Source organism: Pinus tabuliformis, chromosome 5_2 (assembly GCF_031772625.1).
Source record: "Pinus tabuliformis cultivar Carrire ecotype Pingquan chromosome 5_2, CPIR1, whole genome shotgun sequence".
NCBI classification, from domain to species: domain Eukaryota; kingdom Viridiplantae; phylum Streptophyta; class Pinopsida; order Pinales; family Pinaceae; genus Pinus; species Pinus tabuliformis.
Window position 1 is genome coordinate 151,398,651 of NC_142306.1, and position 20,053 is coordinate 151,418,703.

A 20,053-nucleotide genomic window follows, 5' to 3' on the forward strand; every position below is an offset into this window, starting at 1 on the left:
TCCCACCTCAACGAAGTTGCTTTTCCCAATTGCTCCCAGTCGGGCTACAAAAGGTTCAAGATCCTGTGCTACCTCGAGCGACCACTGGAGCTGGTAGCGTAGCAAGGCTTTATAGGCCATTTGCACAGATTAGATTTGCTCTCAGGACTAAGAGACCATATTGTTCGAACTTCGCAATACATTGTCGTCAAGCGATAGTCCTACGGAAAGTTATGTCTCTTAACATCCGGCACTCCACGATCACTTGGTCATACATATTGGTTGATTTTTTGTCTAAAGGCTACATCATTAGTAACATCAAAAGTAGAGGAAAAAATTCACTACTAGCACTAATGGAGTGGGTTGGGGAATTAGTATATAGAATCAACCTTTGGACATTTTTTTTTTAACAATCAAGTGCATTATCGGGCGTTCTATGTAGCAAAGTGTTTCATTCAAGTTATTTATTATAACACCACTTCACATTAGGATGGAACCATCACCACGTCACTCAACATCCGTTGCAATTCCACCAATTGAATATTCAATTGACTAAGTTGATTATAGGAAATCATTGGAGATTGTCAGCTAACTAATTATGCAAGCTTCCTTTCACCTCCTGAGTATAGTTCTATAGTCAGCAAGGTGACTGACTCACTCAGCGGGGACTAGCCTTATTCAAATTCATTAGTTTTCTTATTCAATAGCTCTTGTCATACTAGGAAAGAATATTGTACCTCCTTGTTTTTTCATGGGTCAGTGAAGGCTGAGAAGAGTTGATCTGCTATGATGTAATATGTTGCCTCCATTAAGAAAATGGACATGCCCAGTCCATAGCTTCCTAGGATGAACGCCCTCAAGGTTTCTAGATGGGAAGCCATAATGCCTTCTGCTTCATTGTCGCAAATATTCTCGTGATCAAGGTTTATAGACTAGGTTCATTAATCATTTCTTGTGTCGCTACAATGATTTGATAAACATGGTTAGAGGTTATTTCCCCAGTGGAAAAATAGCTCATGCAATATGCAACCTCCCTTTCAATAGACCTAATAATAGATTTCAAACTCATTGTTGTTTCATTTTAAATGCAATCTGCCTAGTTATATGTGCATATCAACCAAGGACCTGGGAAAATATTATCCAAATTGTTTTAGTAATAGCAAGAGATAATTCATCTTTGATTCTAGACATCAATTTCTTGCTTCCAATTCACGTCGACTTGGAGATTCTTCTCCTCGAAATAAATTCAAATTAGGTGACAGAAGTTCAATGGAAAGAGCCAAAGGCAGCCAAGATTTTAGTGTCGATTCTCCAAGGATTCTTTACATATCCCATTCTCCACCTACTGCTCATAGGTATATGCATGCCATACCTACATCCAGTAGTAGTCATGGCACTAATTAGAAGATGGTTTCTAGGGATAATTGTGTCTTGAAAGGAAAAAGTGGTTCCCATTTTATGATTAAGAGGAAGAACAAGAACAACACCAAAAAGTTCTTAGGATAGATCGAAAGGGAAAACTTAGTTACCTGTGGTCTTGAAGTTCATTTTGAGGTCATCTTGGACTCACCTGCATGTCTGAGACACTCTTAAACAAAGAGACCTGAATATGGCGTTGTGTTCAATTATTATTCCATTTATTTGCCAAATTGTAGAGAACTTTCTTTAGTACCTAGGCATGATGTGGACCAAGGCCCACAACAGGGATATGAGATAGAATTCTTTATTGATATGGCTTAAAGTTTGTTCTAGAATTTAGATATGATAGGTTACATTATTTTTCCTCGTGAATCTTTTATACTATACAAATTTGAGGATTTATGTTAATGAGTAAATCTCGTTACATGTTTTCAAAGCATTTATTTGATTATAGTGCAAGATTTTGTAGTCAAGTCTATTTTTGAAATAAAAAACCAACCAGGGAGCAATTTCGTGGGAAAAGTAGATAGTTTCACAGATCACAAAGGTTCCATTGCAGAATGAAGACAAGCCTAGTGAGTCTGTAGAGGACCTTGTGTGTGAATATTTTCGCATTGTGAAAGCTCTACACAATTATAACAAATAGCTCATTGTCTTAAATTTCATTATGTTGGTAAATGTGTAAGTGGAGGGAAATGTCAAACTCGCAATAAATGTTTCTTTCAGTGCCTTGAGTTGCATATACTAGGTAAAAGTATCTTCATCTATGATTATTTTATCTTCAACATCTTATTTTGGCTTGTGCGAACAAGCAGTGTGCGGATATTTTCTTGTGCAGAGCTTTCCACACAATGAAAGCTCTGCACAAGCAAACCTTTGCACAAGTCTCAGTGTGCTCGATAGCTAGATACAGAGTTGAATAATAGTCAGTGACTCGATCTGTTCCCACCTAGCCCGTAAGCTAAAGTGTCTGGTGCATTTCCATCACCTTATACTAAAGAGCATGTTTTGAATTTCCAAGCGGCCCATAGAAACACCAAAAGTCACCACGCAAAAGCAAATGACAATATAATTCGAACATGCTTAAAAAATATAATTAATGTCAATATTATTAATGACACTATTCACCACAAATGCCATTATATTCTAACATTATTCATGGTATAGTATTATCTTTCAGTATATGAGTGTTATTCTTTCATCAAATATTGTCACCATAAAACAAATAGGTTCTCTCTAAATTCGGAAGAATAAAGCATTCAAATTAATATCACAAGCTAACGTACTATGCATGGCCATGTTTGTTCAATGTTTTGTCCATTGAACATAATACCTATAAAATTACAATTTTTAATGAACCAACTACGCAAAGGTGAATATAGACATTGCATGACTCAACTCAAATTTGGAAAGTTGATTCACTCACTTGGCTAAGTAAGGAACGGAGTTGCGACAAGACCTGACATAACTGAGAACATTCTTCTCGATGCTTCCTGGTCTCCAGATGAGATTTTCACATACACCCAAGATGCATGTGTGATTCTTGCGAGATGCATGTGGCAGAGGATATCTCATGAGAAAGAGAGTAAACACCCATTGGCAGATAATTTGACCACTAAATTCCAACACTAGACAACCAACATTATTAAGAAGTTTCAGAAAGCTTTTATGTCTGATTTATCCCCACTGCTAGGATTCTTGGCTAATAAAAATTCAACAGGCTCGCTATATTTTTAAGAAATGTATTCTTCTACACTAACATCCAACTCTTTCAGTATTCGCTGGAATACGTTAGGGTTGTTTTATAATGTATGCAATGTGCAACCTGCAATTATTTTCTTCTATTTTATTCTCAGACGCATTGCCAAATAATTTGGCTATTAAATTTCAATTTTAGATCACCGGAATTATTGATATATAAAAAATTTCAGAATGCTTTCACGTGAAAGCTTGATGATGAACATTGCATCGGATTTTGACGATGATGCAAATTTGTAACAAAACAAGCAATTATTTAAACAACCTACAAATTTTGCATCATCTCCAGAATTTCCCCATATGAATAAAATCGCCAATCACTCATGGAGTTGTAGGAAATTGGCAGAAATAAGAAGGCGAAGGTTATTCTGGGCATAGGGATGGTTATGTTTCATTTAAATCTCATCTTCGCCCAACTTGTGATTTTGGAAACATTTCAAATATATTTTCACCTCCCCGTTACTATTTCTATTGAGTTTAAGAGGGATTGTACTTGCAACTCTCTACACTCTGCATCTATGTAAAGGACCTGAAAATACATCAGTTCTGGGATCATTGGGTAGTGCAGTAGCATAATAGTTTCAGTGTCAGTGTCAAAGCACTCACTAACGGAATGGCCACTCACAAAATTAGCTTTTTTTCGATTTTAGAATTATTTTCAAGAAGTGACAAATACCAAAAATAAAACGCCATCCACCAGGGGAATTATGTCTGATCAAAGCTCGCTCAACGAATTAAAAATTAGAAATAAGATTACCAAAAAATTAGAAAAATATTTTTGAAATTACAAGAAAATAGGAATATTAAGCGTCTTCTCGAAACTTTAATAAAGATCCCAAAAAACTCAAAAAAATATTGAAACTCAACGTGCTTTGAAATGAGGCAATTGCTATAGTCCCTGGTGAGTCAAGGACTAATAAATTTCCATCCTTTAAATTTTCCATAATTACATATAAATGAGGCATTTTTATTTGACATATATATATAGTATGAATATTGAATTTTTATATACTTATTAATTGAATTTAAATATAAAGTTTTGAAATTCCCTTATGGAGGTAGGCACATAAAACGTAGGGAGGTTTAGTGGGGCGATCCTACCACCCTGCGGACATGATGAGCATTAAAGGTCAGGGGGCATGGCTCGCCCCTAGCATGCATTTGCATGCAGTGAAACAAATGGTCATTAAATTGACACATAGGGTAGTTGATCAGGTGATCATGTCCTAAGTGGAAAAAATGCTCAAATTTTGAATCGCTCAGAATTGGTTGAAATAAAAAAAACGGGATAGGCCTCCTCGATACGATCCTATAGCTATGAACGACACTAAAATCCGACATTGTATGTGAAAGTTATTCAAGTTTGAAAATTCACAATTTCATGCAAAAGTCTAGTTTGACTTGGGTTGACTTTGAATAAAAAAATATTTAAAAAAAAAAATATTCCTTCTTCATCCAATCATAGATCGACATTTGTCAACTCCGGATTGCACAGTGGATATACTATGGATTTCAGTGGCCAATTAATGGACGCCATGTGGCTTGCCCGGAGGCCGCCACATGGCCCCAAGACTGTAGGTTTATTGTGGCAAAATTATTATGGTGTTGGCAGGAATCGACCCCAGGTCAGGTGGCCACCAGCCCACAGGCCCGACCGGCCCGTCCACATAGCAATTCTTAACAAAATATGGACTTATTGCATATTTCAAGTTTGTCAAAGGTTAGGTTGGGGCGGAAAGGGGGCCAACCCCCTATCCATAAGACCAGGGCTCGGAACCACAGGTCAAACCCGGCAGTGATGGTTAACCATTAGGGTTATAGTTGCATGTTCACATGTCTCAGCGGTGGTCTCGCCAATAAGTATATGCCACGGTTTCATAACCGTTGGCTCCACGGTTCTGCCAACGGTAGGGTAGTCGGTCCATGTGACCATTGCCCACCTTAACAATTAATGCCACCCAACCGCATAGACAAATATGGAGCGGAGTGCGCCTTTTTAGGCGTTGTTGCCAAAGTTAGTGGAGCTAACTACAGTTACTCCAAGTTTGGTGGAGTTTTCTTAAGCCAACTTGGACAAAACTTTAGTTGGTCATAATTTTCAGTAGACAAAACCTTTTGGAGCGAATTTTTTATTTTTTATTTTGAGTATTCTGAGCATTCCAGAGCCAATGGTACAGGTTGCAGAGTCAGCAAAGCTAATCTTCAGGTACTTTTTCAGCAGAGAATCTTGGAGAGCCATCAAGGCCTAGGGAGTGTTGGAGTTGTATTGGGCTATGGTTAACCATTGGAGGTGAAACCAAAGCCAATATTTACTATTTTCTGTGTTCTGAACTCATTTCCACAACTTATTTTGCCTGTTTAGGCTTTCTTATCACTGTATAACCAATTTGAACATCTAATAAGAGCAAGGACATGCCCATTTGGGGGCCTTGGACCCCAGGAGGGGTGAACTGCCTCATCAGCTGCTGTGTTATTTTATGTGATTTTATCTTGTTATGTTTTTCAGATTTAATATGCTAAACAATAAAAGGAAATAACACTCCTTCACACATAAGACTCATAAATTTACCAAAAACCCTTTGTTTCAATTGCAAGACATGTACAACAATTTGCACATATAGGTTTATGGAAATGAATACCTTTAACAGAAAATACAAGTAGTTTCATTTTCAGATCAATAGTGGGGAGAGACTTATATCTAAAGGTGAGCGAAGGAGGATGGGTCTAGAAGAAGGTTGAGGAGTTGACCTCCCTACTGCTGGGGTCTGGGATCATCTCCTGTGCTAAGAAAGTTGTGCTTTTTTTGAGGTTTGATATGCAATGGAGTGTGATGAAATTATGTCAAGGAGGCGGGAATTTATGGAAGAAGCTGGCAACTAGTAACAAGAGTCAGTTTTCATCCCTCCCTATAAATTATGGTTCAGCTACTGAAGTTTTGTTCTTTCTGGATTTTCTTTGTTTATCTATCACTCTACCCGGTAATGTTAGTCCTGGTCTAGTCAGTTTATTAGTGAAATCTAGTGTTCTAGGCTCTGGGGTTGATAGACAAAATTTGGTCCCTTTTCTAATTATTATTAGATTGAGAATTTAGGATTATTATCTGGTCGGCAAGTTTTGAAAGTTATGCTTGGTATGTTCATGTCTATAGTCAAAGATTCAACCACCTAAATTAAAAAATATGGGTATAATTGTGGTATGTATTTTCTTTGGGTATGTCTGTGGATTTGTTTAACACTCATAAATCGGTGGGTTTTAAGGGTGGAGGTGACTACTGCCCATATGTGCCTAGTAGGTGTGGTTTATCTCTTGGCTTGAACTAGTATTTAGTTTCTAGAGCCGATATTGTTTTGTTGTTAGTCATTGTAATGTAAGTGTTCATGTTCTAGGCCAGAACACTCTTCTAACTATTGGTTGTGGTTGTTCTTTTGGAAAATTGGGGACTGAGCCTCTATCTCATGCCATGCCTCCCATGTAACGCATGCGCAATAGGAGGGGTGGCAACGAAAATAGCTCACAAGGCCAATGCAGGGCCCAGATATTTTCCCAGGACTCGGTTGGGATTTATTTCAATGTTGTCCCTCCTACGACTCGGTGAGAAATTAAAATATTGAAAACTATGGTAGGTGTTGAAAGGCAATATTATTCTGACTTTAAGATAATGGAGGAGTTTTCTATTGGACAATTGGCATTTTTAGGATGGTAAGTGGCATCAAGTGTAATGGCATTGATTTGAACTAGGCTAGCATTGATGTCAACTAGGTTAGGATGGAAAATGCATAGTGTGTTTGGCATTGATGAGGAGTGTTACATATCAGTGGGAGTTGGAGCCTTGGCCAGAGTCAAAGGGGGAGTTATAGCTTTGAAATTTTCTCAGGAGATCAATTCAGATGCTCCTAGAAATGGTGCAGTTAGATGTTGATCGAAAAGCTTTCCAACGGCATGTTGTAGTTTGAAAATGGATTCCTGGATCAAAAGATATGGTCAGTCAAATTTAGTAGGATAAAAGTCAAATTGGTGTTTTTGGCCATGGAACCTATAGTTGAGTCAAGATGTAGATGTGGAAAAAACAACCACGTGGGTGCGTAGATGGACCAACGAACAAGCTCATGAACGACAATGTTTTTTTAATAGTGTACATATAAAGGGCCCACGTTACACATAACCCTAATGAAATTAAATCCTGGAAGTTCTCAAATGAGGTGTAAGTCCAAACCTTTTGGGTCATAAGGCGTCAAGAGGACATGGTTCGACGTAGTAGTGGGAGGATGTGGCACGTTACAGGCCATCGAATGTAGCGTTGATTGGTTGGAGTCATCAGAGGGTCAGATCCCACTTGAAACATCACCCCGTTGATTCATCCCTGGCAGGAACCATTAGAGCTCCAAGTTTAATTGTCGAGTAGATAGTGCCAAGGGAGATGGAAAAGTTCTCGTTAGGTTCAACAAGTTTCCCATCCTAGTCTATTTATTTTTATTAAAGAGATTAGCCGAAAATTTTCCCAATTGGAGTTGGATTAACCTAATTATTGATCATTCTCTCTCTATAAACCTATGAAATTTATGTCCCAATTACCATTTTCCCTAGTTATAAGAGAAATCCTTTCTCAACATATTATTTTTCCATATTTCGTTAAATATTGAATGAAGTGATGTCTTTTTGAGATGGCTAACCAAGGTAATTGTGAAAGAAGTTTTCTGATTATTTTTCTTTCAGGGGTTTCCTACAACTAAGGACTAAGGATGAGCAGTTGTTGCTGTTACTTTTTGATACACTTTGAGGATTTGTTGTTACAGTCCAAAGTTTTGTTGTTACACCTCAAGTTGTTGTTACATCTCAAGTTGTTGTTACACCGCAACTGCCAAAGACCATGGTTGTTGTCTTCAAAGACAGTTGTCAAGAATCATGAATTATCTACAGACGGTCAAAGGATCTCAGTGGTTATGATTGTGGAGATGGTGTAACTTGAATTGGTCTTTTATTGGAAAATTGTTTGTAACACTTTTTTTTTCTCTTAATATTGATCAGCATGAGAATCATGAGATTATCATCACTGATTTGTTCCCTAATTTCCGGGGCTTGTAAACTTTATAAATGGGTTTGGTTCCATGAAAATGCGAACAGCAACACAGGAATAGTATCAACATTTTGATCTTGTAATTTCCATTCATTTTTTAATACAGAACACTTCTGGTGATGTTCATACAGATTTTGTGTTGAGTTTTTAACTAGTTTACATTTCATTCGTGCGCCCTGCTAGGGAGGAAGGGCCCTCCTCTTTAGCATGGATTGCAGTAGTAGTATATTAGTTATTTGGTTTATCTTTCTTTTAAGTGTGAATTTATTAATGATGTTGTATGAATTTTAGTACTGATGCACTTATGTTTTCAGATTCATTATATGATGTTACACATGATTGGTTAGAACTATAATATTTAATCAGCTGATAGATTTTTCTAATGATATGTGGTGTGCCTATTCTTTGAGAAAAACATGAAGTGTGATGAGTGAATTTCATTCCTATAGAATGTCTTTTTAATTTCTGCATGAGTGCTTTAAGTTTTGCAATTGTGTTCAACGACATTTTCTTTCATTTCTTTCCCTGACTATTATGTATTGGCATAGATAGTGTAGACACTTTTGAATTAAACAAACCTACCCTAGTTGACAATCAAATGCTTGTGGTTCAATCAAATTAAAGAGTGATTAAACCAGCACAACTTTTTGGTGTCGTTACCAAGGAAGTCAGTTGACAATACAGTCAGCCAGTGTGTTTTGTTAGTATAGTGTTTCTAGTGCACAGGTGTTGGGCGGTAAGACAAGAGGTAAGAACCTGCACATCGCTCTAACATACCTAAGCGGGCTCACCACTGTGATCATTAGAACACTTAGGGTGTGTTAACTTTTGAATTTCTTTTTCTTAGAAGTGTCCTCAGTCTTGCAGACATTGAGCAGTAAGGCGAGAGGTAAGAACCTGCGCATCTCTCTAACATACCTGAGTCGGATCACCACTGTAACGACTGAGGCACTTAGAGTGTGAAATAATTACATATAGGGTCCATGTGTAGAGTGTATGAACAGAAGAGACATGAAACATAATAACTCTAATAAACCTACAAGAAAAATGGGTCATAAAAGGAACAAGAAAAGCATAGATTTAGGGAGGAAAACATTCATTCAGGAATTAATTTCAAAAGCAGAGAGAGAATAGTCAAATTCACAAAAGGATACAAGAAAAACAGGACCACAAAAAGCTATTACTCCCATATTAAGGTCAGAAGCATTTGGTTCCTCCGTCTTAGGACCTCATCACCCTCAAACTAGTATACATACTCCCGAGACTATAGATTCAATTCAAGAATAGTATGGAGAAAATAGTGACTAGGACTTTGGGTCTGAAGGCCAAGGGGAACCAGCGGGGAGAACTTAGAGCCAAAATTGGAAAAACATTATTTTATTATCAATACCCATATTCAGGCAATGTAGTGAAACAACCAGCCCCAGAGAAACCTATACAATCATCATCTTTGGGAGAGGACTCATCAAAACAAGAAACAGTGCAATCTAGAATGGAAGACAATAACAATAATAACAATGAAAATACAAGGACTGTTGCCACTATTACCACCTTTGAATTCCCAATAAGTGATATAAGGGGCGAAGCTCCCATGAAAAAATCCCCTTATCAACTCTTCCATCTTTTCAAGGAATGACTATAGAAGATCATGGGACTGGACTCTGCTACTATTCAGACATGGAGAGATATGAAAACTGCCTTTCTATCAAAATATCAGGACTATTGTCAGACTAAGGGCTTGAGGGAAGAGATATTCAGGATGACACAAAAGAATAAGAAAGCTTGTGGGATTATGTGGAGTGATTCCACTATAATCTACAGAGATCTAAACTTAGTGATTTGGATCCAGAGATCCTGAAAGCTATATTCATATGGGGAATGAGAGATGACTAACTGAATACATTGAATCTAATGGGGAAGGGATATATATCTCAAGAAACATTTGAGGAGATAATACAACTCTGCTTAAGATGATAGAGAGGATCAACACGAGGAAGAAGCATGACACAGGACGCCTCCATTCGAATATAAAAATCTGCAAATGGAGGTGTGACCAGAGTCGAGATAGGGAACCTATTCGAGAATATTAAGACTAGCCTCCTCAGTACTTTATCTACCCAACTAATAACTGCACAAGTAAAAAAGGCACAAGATGAAGCCAAGAAAGCTTTGGCTATATTCTGCCCAAAATGTAAGGATAAACATTCCTTGAGGGATTGTAAAGTCGACAGCATCAGCTTGTGAAACATTTGTGATTTGGAGCATTCTATAGGCTATTTTCCAGAGCTTCCTAGACTAAAAGTAGTGCTTAAGGAATCAAGTGAGGAAGTCCAGTCCTCCTACTTCATTGGGTCCAGGAAGCCTTGGTAGCCACGACCACCAGGTATGTCTCAAGATTTTTCTTTTAATCCATGGAATAATGTATATAATGCACAACAATTTCCATGGAAATATTCCTCTCCTCCAGCTCAGTTTTCCTCACCATGGAACTAATGGTCTCCCTCTCCACCTTTTCAATACCCTCCATCTCAACCATATTCTTGGCCCCAAAATTGGAGAGAAAATTCTTTAGGTCCAGCCCCTTCTGCGTTACCAATGCAACAGTAATTGCAATTGTCACCTCTCTCAACACATGTTGCTACACCTCCCATACAACCCCAATTACCTGTAAAACATAATCCTAACCCAAATAATAAGGAATCCCAGGCTTTAGAAGCTCCCACTTCCTTCCAAACTTACTACATCACTCTCGTTGAATGTAATGAAATCCATCTATGATCGGGAAAAGTAGTAAAAACCTCTCCTGTCATCATTGAGGAAGAATGTGAATCTTCTAAGGGTGGTCCTACGGACTCTCACAGGACTACTACAATAGGTCAAGGTCATGTTGTTACATCTGTAAAGCTAACCCAAATAACGCTGGTACATATGTATCAGCTGACCCAACTGTTACAATAACTAAGGATCCTCCATATCTGCAAATATTATCAGAAACTAGGATGACTTCACAGCTTGACTCTGATTTTCTCAGAGAGTTGAAAAATATAACGTCAAGATTCCCATGCTACAAGTTATCAAGGACGTTCCCATATATGCGCAAATAGTAAGGGACCTGTGTGTTTAAAAACCTAGAAGAAAGCCTAAAGAGCCTCTCACTATCCATGTGATGGGGAAATTATTAGAATTAATGATTGGTCATTCTCTGTTGAGTAAATATAACGATCCAAGGAATCCTATGGTTATCGTTTACATTGATGAGACACCCAAAGCCAAGTAGGGAGTTCGGAAACCCCTTGTGGATGAGTTCAAACCTGAATCAGATAAATCCTAACCAATTCTTACCCTCGATAAAGCCCAGTATTTTAAGGATGAGATAGAAGATGATATTATAAATGGTTTTATCAGTAATCCTCTTTTTGTTACTTCTATTGAAAACTTGGGGGAGGAAGAGGTTGTGGAGGATTTGAGCTTTGAACATATGAAGACCACTCTAAACATCAAGAGCAGCCTGGTTGAAATAGAACCAGGTAAACATCTAAATGTTAACCTAAACCTGACTCCCGAACAAAACAAAATGTTATTACAGTTGTTACAGAAGTATAAAAAGGCATTTGTGTGGGATTACACATATATGAAAGGAATTCATCCTAGCTTGTGCACCCACCATATCTATTTAAAAGAGGGTTGAAATCCAGTTAGACAGCCATAGCGACGTATGAACCCAACACTTAAGGAGGTAGTCAAAGAAGAATTGCAAAAACTCCTAAATGATAACTTCATTTATCCAATTTCTTATAGTCAGTGGGTATCTCACTTGTCATTGTCCCTAAAAAGAATGGAAATTGGAGAGTCTTTGTAGACTATAGAGAACTTAACAAGGCCACCCAAAAGGACCATTTCCCTTTGCCATTCATATATCAAGTCCTTGACACCTTGTCTGGAAAGAAATTATTTTCATTTCTAGACAGGTTTAGTGGTTATAATCAGATATAGATTGCCCCATAAGATCAAGATAAAACCACCTTTACTTTCCCTTGGGGAACCTTTGCATACATAGTTCTTCCTTTTGGACTCTGTAATGTGCCAGCAACTTTCCAATGGGCGATATTGGGGATATTCTCAGATCTGTTAAATGACTATTTAGAAATATTCATGGATGACTTTACACCTTATGGCGATGCCTTTGAAATAACATTAGTTAATCTTGAAAAAGTACTAGAACGATGTGTACAAACTAATGTTGCTTTAAGTACAGACAAATATCACATGATGATGAATGAAGGAATTGTGTTGGGAAATTTTATCTTTGCTGATGGAATTAAAGTAGACCCTACTAAGATAGAGGTAATTTTGAAAATTCCAGTTGCCAAAATGCAAAAAGAGGTACGTATATTTTTGGGACATGCAAGGTATTAGAGAAGATTTATAGAAAAAAATTCAAGAATTGCATCCCCTTTATTTTCTCTACTTATTAAAGATATGGAATTTGTTTGGACGGGGAAATGCAAGAAATCCTTTACAGAAATGAAAAAGTCTGTATCAGCAACCCTTGTTTTGTGAGGACCAAATTGGAGTTTGCCATTTCATATAGCCACAAATGCATCTAATACTGTTGTGGGAGCTGTGTTGGGTCAGCTAGAGGACAAAAAACCATATGCTATCTACTACATAAGCAATAATTTGACTCCAGCTGAACTGAACTACATAGACAGAAAAATAATTTCTTGCAGTAGTGCATTCCATCAACAAATTTCGACACTACATTACGAGATATCAAGTGTTTGTGCATACTGACCACTCTGCCATTTGTTTTCTAATGAATAAACCAGTCACTAATGGTAGGATTATGCGTTGGTTATTGTTGTTACAAGAATTTGACATAACAATCCTAGATAAACCTGGGAAAGATAATGTAGTGGCTGATTTTCTTTCTAGGTTGACTATTGATAATGAATGCATGTCTATTGAAGATTATTTTCCTGATGAATATATTTTTTCTATTTCAACTCACTCACTGTGTTATGCAGACATAGATAATTATCTTGCTACGAGAAGACTCCCACAACACATATCCTCACATGAGAAGAAAAGAGTTGTTCAACAAAGTGCAAGATACTCTTGGATTGAAGGAAACCTCTATCACACTAGGTCAGATCATCAGATCAGGCATTGTGTGATGGAGGATGAAATCTTTGATATCCTTAAATATTGTCATGAAAAACCTTGTGGGGGGCACTTTTCAAATAAAAGGATACGGTACAAGGTGCTTTCAACAGGCTACTATTGGCCTACTATATTTCAGGACGCAAAGAAATTTGTGAAATGATGTGATAGCTATCAGAGAATGGGTCAACCACTCTAGTCATATGAGATGTCGTTACATCCTTAGATAGTTTTAGAGCCATTTGAGAAGTGGGTCTTGGATTTTGTAGGGCCAATTAATCCTCCATCTCAACAAAAGTCCTACATCTTGGTCTGCACGGAATATGTCACAAAGTGGTTTGAAGCGAAGGCACTAACTAGAGCTATAGAACAAGTTGTTTCAAACTTTTTTTTTGAAGACATTTTTGTTCGCTTTGGGTTTCCTCGGGAAATAGTGACAGATGGAGGACTGCAATTCACATCTCATTTTATCTAGAAGCTAGTTGAGAAATACAAAATCTATCATAGGATTACTTCACCTTATCATCCACATGAAAATGGCCAAGTGGAAGAATCAATAAGGTTATTGAGGAAATTCTTACCAAGATTTTGGCCAGCCACCAGAGGAATTGGGCTGATAAATTTCCAGAAGCATTGTTGGCATACAGGACTACATGGAGGAACATTACAGGTTCTCACCATACGAATTAGTGTATGGTAAAAATCCTTTATTTCCCATAGAGTTCGAAATAAAGACACTGAGATCAACACTACGCGAGAATATATATTTGGCTATAACACAGAAACAATGGTTAAATCAACTAAATGAACTTGATGAGAAGAGTTTGGCTTCCATTCAGCAAACAAATATCATCTAGCAATAGAGGACTAAGTGGCACGACAAATTCATCAAAAAGAAGGTGTCTCAAAAAAGAGATTGGGTTCTACTATATGATTCGTGATTCAAGGATTTCAAGGGGAAGCTATGCACTAGATGGCTAGGTCCTCATGAAGTTTATACAGTCTTTGATAATGGGATTGTGAGTTTAGGCACCATCGACAATGCTAGGACACCACTACTTGCTAATGGGAATCGTCTTTGGTTATATCACAAACCAACTTCAAAGGATTCATTTGTCAACATTGTCTCGAAATACGATCTTCAAATTATAGGAGTAGGGGAAAGTTCTCCTGTGCTGCCAAATTTTTAATCCTCAATAAGTGTAATAGCTGATACACCAAAAAAAAAATTAAAAAAAAAAATTTAATATAAATAAAACATAAAATAAAATAATAATATATAAATAAAAAGATGTATGTGAAAACCGCTTCGAGGGGCGTAGGCAGATAATGGTAATAGTTGAAAACCACTATGTGGTGGTTGTTACATGTTTTTCCCTGTAACAACATCATCTATTTCATACATGTTATCTTATGTTGTTACACGCTTAAGTCTTTTCTTTCTTTCTTTAAAAAAAATCAAAGTATTGTAAATAAGAGTTATGTTGTAAAGAGTAGCATCAGTGATTAGATTTGTTGTTACACCTATAACAACTAAAAATTTGTAGCAGAAAATTGGGCACAATCATCTGCCTTAATAAATGATATCACCAAGATGTTTCCGCCGGAATAAATGACCTAATCAGCATGTTGTTGCCAGAATCAATCACGTCACCAGTACTTTTCCGCCACATCACCGTCGGTGAGTCATTTGAAAGGTATATTTATTTTCTTTATTTAACGATTATGGAAATTAATATGATGTTCCATCTGACGGTCGAGAACAGCCATCGCATTAAAACTCAGGGGGAGGGTGAATCATTTCGCAATCTGTAATTTAAATCAAACATTAAAGTGACAGACCTTGTAATCATTGGCAAATCCTACAATCATTATCATCTTTTTATGTCAAGTGTGTTATAGATTTAAATCGAATTTAAGATATATTTCCATGACCCCAGATTAATAATGAGACCATAACGCATATCGTACGATCCCTTGATCCGACATCGCTGCTTTTACTGCCCCAATATCTATCCCAACGAAGCACTACATCTTCATTTCACAGAATTCTCAGAAGAGAAAGAAGAAGAAGCACAGAGGGTATTGTCTAAAGCAGAGATGGGAGGATCAGCGGTCAGGCACAAGCCCAATTCCACAGAGGCATTGGAGAATAGCCCATAGGCATGCCATAATTTTAAAGAGGCATGATGGTTCGAATTCTTCAAATGACTCAAAGGGTTGGAAAAAACTGTTGCCTTGGAGTTTTCCAAGAACTTGAACAAGAAACAGATAGAGGTGAGGGGGCCGAAGTTAGAATTCACTAAAGAATTAATTTCCAGAGTATCATCATGGCAATCTGAAGGAAAAAGATGGTTTAACCGGAAAATCAACAATCCTTCCCTCAAGGCAGAATTTCTACAAGGGGAGGAACAATTGGAGAATAAGGGCAGGGGAATTGATTGATTGTCACTTCCTCAGTCATGGGGATGTGTTGCCTTATAAATTATCAAATACATTACTTGTGAAGGAAAAGTTACAATAGTGCTTAATTATCATTTCTCGTAATTAAACCATCTTCGACACATGCAATTGGTTAACCTTCCATATTTCCTATTGGAGAACCTGAAGCATATGTTTGCTACTATGAAGGTTGTTTCACATCTGAAAACTTGTGTCACCAATCATGACCTTATAAAATTAATCATAATGGATGCCCTGGAATGCTAAGGCCAGAGCTATGAATATTTTATGAGCAAAAAGATGAGGACTTCATGCCGAAACAAGCTGAAACCCCTGTTGACGCTCCAAAGGAAACTAGGGTGACTGAAGAGCAAGGGAAATCCTCTGGAAGCATAATCAAGAAAAGATCACTGGAAAATCCAATAGGTGGCAGGATACCTAAAAGGAGGGTCAGAGTCAGCACCCAGCCAAAGCCCCCGCCTCCATCTAGAAAGAGGTCAAGTAGGCATAAGGACGCATGGGAGCAAAAAGAAGAAGAACATGCCCATCCTAAAGAGGTTCCTTTATCAGGTAAGGATGAGACCCAAACCCTGTTGTGTAAAATTGAAGAATTAGAAAAAAAAAAATAAAGAATTAAGGCAGCAATTAGAGGATAGTAAAGTAGAAACAAGGGTCCCCGTCTGGATACTTTGGCAGAGGATGTTGATAAGATGAGAACAAAAACTACACCAGATTTTGTATGTTCAGCATGTGCTAATATTTTAGCGACAACTGGATATAAAGTTTGTGCTACAAGTACCATCTTGATAGAAACCCAAACTTAACCCTGGGAAGTTGATACAAAAGAACATGTTGACGACATTGTTGTTACAGAAGAACCAGCAGTTGAAACGAAGCATCCCGTGGTGATCGACCTGGATGCCAAAACACATGAACTTGTTGAATGTTAGTGTCTTTCAGTCCTGCCAGTCACCAGTGATAAAATGTACTCTTTCAAAGTTTTTGATAGGGCTATTAGGTCAACTTTAGTTAGTATGTCTAGGTATGTTACTACTCCCTACATTTCATGGTCCAATGCCATTTTGGTCGTGTCATCACTCATTGTGAGGAGTCATTAGTAAATGTCTTGATCGCCATCTCAGTGTCATCTCATGGTCATTTTCATACTCCATTAGATGTCATCAATAGGTCAAGTCATCAAAATGGTCAAAAGAGTCATGACATCACTTATGGTTAATCATTATGGGAGTAGTAATTAGGGGAAATAATGTGTTCAAGGAGATTTCAACTTGTTTCAACATCCTCATTCATACTCCATATACCCCCTCAAACTTTCCTCATAAATCCCCTCATTCCATCTAAAACCCCTTTTTCCTTGAGAAAATCCTTAAATCCTAAGTCAAAACCCATTTTTCCCTTGAAAACACTCATATTTCATATTAATTCCCAAACTCTAGCCTTATCCCAAAAATCCATTTGATACATAAACTCTAGTCGCATTTCCATTTTGTATTATACATTTAACTCTAGCCACTTTCCCATATCATTGAACATGCCCGCATTTCCTTTTGTAATACATTACATTGTAATGTATTACAATATAATACATTATATAAACTCATTACCTCGAGGCATAAACTGGGCCCACACCGTCCCACTATCGCATATCGCAAACATGCTTTCCTATAATGTTAAATTCCTACCTGTCCGTTGACTGTCATTAAACCTCGCATCCAGCAATCAATCCCATCCTGCAATTAAGTCCCGCATCCCGCAATAATTCTCACTCGCTGATAAATCCTATAGCCGATAAGTCCCAACCCCTGGCGATCGCACCAATATAAAGTTCTTTCCCGCATGGTCCTTCCCCCCGGTTGCGATTGTGATACAATAACATTTCCCCCTTTCCGGACCCGTCGGGATTATATGTTATATTTAAAAGGTTTTTGGGTCCGGGTTTATGGTCCCACTCCGATGTACTCCCTTCTCGATTGTGATTGCGATGTGGAAAGCCCTAGCCAGATGCGATATATTATAAAGTTTTTCTTGATAAAGTTTCAGGTCCAGCCCGTCAGTAAAACACTATGGAACATGATTAAGAGCCCCTCTCCCTATTGCGATTGCAATATATTATCGGCCCAGATCAACGACCCATATCTAATTAGTCTTGATCAGACAGCCCAGATCAACAGCTCATAATTCTTCCCAATAGTCAATATCAATTCAGTTTTTTATGCCCTCGGCTGCAATTTCTCATTGTATTTCATGTAATTTCTGAACTGAAAGAACATGACCTCCATTCACAAAGCACCAGATTATCTATGTCACCACCACTCAGAGGACAACAAGGAGATTTTCAACGCAAATCCCTTTCACCACCACTCAAATGGAATGCAGAAAAAAATGCAACAACAACGCATTTCATCAGTCAGCAAGATTAACAGAAGTGTTTATTCGAGGCCTCAGTTACACCAGAATACCCAAAACAGCACTAGAGCTCAGCCAAATGATATTTTTAGTAGTTTTGATCTATTTTTATGAATTTTGTAACAAATCCTGAATTATGTTTAAAGATATTTTTTCTGTAAATAATTGTATAAATACTTCAGATTTCGAAGTATTAGAGGTTGGACATCAGAGGGTGGAACTCTTGTAGCTTGTATTTGATCACCTTTTACAGGAAATCAAAGGATAGTTTCAGCTATTATTCAGGAATTCTTGTGTTGTGAGTTTGTGATAATGTTTTCTCTCTATTATAGTTTTATATGAATGATATACAAGTCTCTTTTCCATGCCTTCCTTCTTCAGTGATTTTCCTAAGAGGTTTTAAGTAGATTTCTTTTAATTAAGCTTTGTTTTGGTTAGGAATACCATTTTGTGTACTTAGTCTTTTGATAAATGAATTCATGCTTGCTATGATCATTTTGAATCTTTGATTTTCCACCCTACACTACATCAACCAACTCTTAAATTATCACAAAAGCATACCTACCCTACTCCTCTATATCTCTTGCAACTGAAACCTTTGATCTTTTTACCTAGTTCCCTGATTTTGACTCTTGATCCAGGAAAACCCTAAATTTCAAAACCCTAGACCTGAACATACCTAGCCTAACATATTTTTCCCACTCCAGTCATATTTGTCTATGAGATTTATAGAGAGAGCCCTCTCTGGTTTAGTAGGTCTAACTGTTGAACCCTAAGTGGTTTGAGGTTACCTCCATTGATCTCCTTTCTCAGCCTTGGGACATTGTGCAGGATAACATTTTTGGTGTCATTTCTGGGGAAACAAGTGATATATCTACCCTGGGATTTGTTTTGCAAGTGCATTCAAGACTGGTCATGTGGGAGACAGGTTCCAGTACTTGAAGAAGGTTGATCTAAATCACATCAAGTTAAGGTGTAAAATTTTGGCTCCTAAAAGACACACGAGGTCAAACCCTGACCTAAATCCACCTCTTGTTGTTGATGATCCAGAGAAACTGCTAAGGAAACTCAAATCTCCTCTTCCTAAAAGTGGAGCTCGTAAATTGGTAAGAACTACTTCTTTGCCTGATCAATTGCTTATTGTCGAAGATATTTCTTTTGATATCCAATTTGAGCTATCTCTTTTCTGATCAAAGTCTGAATCTTTCCTTTTAGAAGTAGTATTCGACCCTATCAAGTTTGATTCTTACCTGCCTTCTTCTAAATCCCTATTTTCTAAATCTGATCATGAGCTTTGGTCAAACTTTAATAAGCTCCAAAGTCTAGCTGACCAGCTTCAGATCACCACCGAAAAGGCCTACATTCAATATCAACTTGAGAATCTGTTTGCTGCTACTTCCTCTACCATACCTCCAAATACATTGGCCACATCATTTTTCATTATTAATCCATTATCACCACCTCCATTGATATCATCATCCCTATCAACACAACCAGTTGTAGTTCCCCTACAACTTCCTCCAGTAGTCATGGAAAAGTTTGCCCCTCTAGCATTACCTGGTCAACTTGCTTCCCTACCTCAAAACTATGGCCAAAGGCTTCCTCTTTTTTATGGAACTTCAGAAATCACAGCTCAACAACACGTTGAAAAATTAGTGGATTTCATCGATCTCGAAGAGGTTGATGATGAGGATGCTAAAATGAGAATTATAGCACAAATATTTTCTGGAGAGGTTAAGAAGTGGTTTCGTGGTTTGGCAGCTGGTTCCATCAACAACTCTCGGCAACTGA